General features: G+C 42.5%; 2 protein-coding genes across 3 annotated transcripts in view; both read left to right on the top strand.

Moving 5' to 3' along the window:
* The window catches only part of LOC125294633 (tripartite motif-containing protein 16-like), a 587,664-nt gene that overhangs the window by 139,017 nt on the left and 446,147 nt on the right, over nucleotides 1–2,500 (top strand). The window lies entirely within an intron of this gene.
* Nucleotides 1–2,500, top strand: part of cux2b (cut-like homeobox 2b) — a 177,854-nt gene that overhangs the window by 87,301 nt on the left and 88,053 nt on the right.

Here is a 2,500-nt window from a genome sequence, read left to right as displayed (position 1 = left end):
AGCTGAAGTTAGCGATGCAGATGAAGTTTAGCCTAGGCTACCTGTTGTGGGACTTGATAGACAAAGACGCCATCATCTGAGGAAGCTCCTCCGATGTCCACTTAATTTGTTTTCTTGTTTTAATTTTGGAAATGTGCCTGCCTCCTCAGAGGGGTTGATGACTACAACTGACAGTTGTTGACAGTTGGCCTTTGCTAATTTGGTAACCAAATAGGAGGACGTGCTAGCCCATTATTAATATCGCTATTCTAGAATTAATCGCTCAAAACATAAACGAAAAATTCCAAGAGATTCCGCCCATTAACTCATTTTTTTTTTCAAGGGTTTTATGGGTTAGAGTAATGTCAAATAAGCCATTACTTCAATTCACCGTGTTTCCTTACTCTCTGATGACATATGGTGATCATCTTTGGTTACAGTTTATTTTCCATTATTTCCTACATACTGGTTCTTTAAGAATGGATGAAGCCAGTGTTTGTGTGTGTGTGTGTGTGTGTGTGTGTGTGTGTGTGTGTGTGTGTGTGTGTGTGTGTGTGTGTGTCACAACCAGCTGCTATAGCACCTGGGTCACTGTGTTCATCACTGCCTCTGATAGCCTCTTGCTGGGCACCTGACCCTTCCCAGCACACACACACACACACACACACACACACACACACACACACCTGGGTATCGGGGCCAGAGGGCTGGCATAGTTACGATGAAGAGGAAGTTTGTGAGGACAGAAGTGTTCCTCTCATCTCTCCTTCTTTCCTTTCCTCTCTCCTTTCCCTACTTCCCTCCTCTTCCCAACTCTCTTTCATCTTTCCTTTTTTGATTTTCCCTCTTCTCTTCTCTTCTCTTCTCTTCTCTTCTCTTCTCTTCTCTTCTCTTCTCTTCTCTTCTCCTCTCTTTTCTTCTCTTCTCTTCTCTTTTCTTCTCTTCTCTTCTCTTCTCTCTTTAACTATCACTTTTCATTTTTTCTTCTGTGCTTCCCTCTCTCTCTTCTCTTCTCTTCTCTTCTCTTCTCTTCTCTTCTCTTCTCTTCTCCTCTCTTCTCTTCTCTTCTCTTCTCTTCTCTTCTCTTCTCTTCTGTTTCTTCTCTTCTCCTCTCCCTTATTCTCAATCCTGATTGATTCCTTTCAGGTAAGCCTTAACATTAAAACACACACACACACACACACACACACACACACACACACACACACACACACACACACACACAACTAATGTGTGTGCACAACTAATTACACAGCGTTTGACATTCTTCATTTTTTCCTCATTAGCCGTCTAATTTTTAAACAGCTGTTAGACGTGTAAAGAGATAATCTGATTTGCAGATCCTCAGATGAGGTGTGTGTGTGTGTGTGTGTGTGTGTGTGTGTGTGTGTGTGTGTGTGTGTGTGTGTGTGTGTGTGCTGTTGCTCTTTTTACTGTATGCTGAAGTTTAACAGAGCTTTAGCAGATCTAAATACCAAAGCGATTGTCAAAGAGTAAGTGCTCTCGAACGAAGGGCTGCCATCTCCGGCATGCCACACTCTCTCTATCTCTCTATCTCTCCATCTCTCTCTCTCTCTCTCTCTCTGTTGTTTGTTGATGTGATGATGCAGACAGATGGGCAGGAATGGCTGTCAGGGGAGCCAAACTAGCGCCCCAGAGAGAGTGACTCAAAACAGAGAACAAAGAAGCACGCCAACATGAGAGAGAGAGAGAGAAAGAGTAGGCCCTGTTCACACACACACACACACACACACACACACACACACACACACACACACACACACACACACACCTTCAGTAAGGAAAGTGCAGCTCTCTGTTTTACTTGTGTTCAACAGAGATATTAATCTTCCTACTGACCTTTTTCTGGCATGTTTGTTCTTGCAGAATGAGCAAAATGCAGAAAAAAGCGATTGACTATGTGAGTGTGTGCTATTTAAATGCGCTTCGTTTGATAGTGTTGAGGAAAATGGCCATTTACATAGTTATCCTGGAGTCATATATCACTTCCCCAGCCCTTAAAAAAAGCCTTTATCATGTTTTACTTGTCAAAACATGTAAATTACCATGCCTTTTGCGCATCAACATAATTCTTTTTGTGCTTTGTGTGTGTGTGTGTGTGTGTGTGTGTGTGTGTGTGTGTGTGTGTGTGTGTGTGAGTGTACGGATATGTGTGTTTGTGCATGCCGAATGTGTGTGTAATTTTTTGTGTGTGTGTGTGTGTGTGTGTGTGTGTGTGTGTGTGTGTGTGTGAGTGTACGGATATGTGTGTTTGTGCATGCGAATGTGTGTGTAATTTTTAATGTGGTGTGTGTGTGTGTGTGTGTGTATAGAAGTGTGTGAGTGTACAGATATGTGTGTTTGTGCTTGCTGAATGTGTGTGTGTAATTGTTGTGTGTGTGTGTGTGTGTGTGTGTGTGTGTGTGTGTGTATAGAAGTTTGTGAGTGTACAGATATGTGTGTTTGTGCTTGCTGAATGTGTGTGTAATTGTTAATGTGGTGTGTGTGTGTGTGTGTGTGT

Source organism: Alosa alosa, chromosome 5, assembly GCF_017589495.1.
Source record: "Alosa alosa isolate M-15738 ecotype Scorff River chromosome 5, AALO_Geno_1.1, whole genome shotgun sequence".
NCBI lineage: Eukaryota > Metazoa > Chordata > Actinopteri > Clupeiformes > Clupeidae > Alosa > Alosa alosa.
This window is presented reverse-complemented; position numbering and strand designations above follow the sequence as displayed.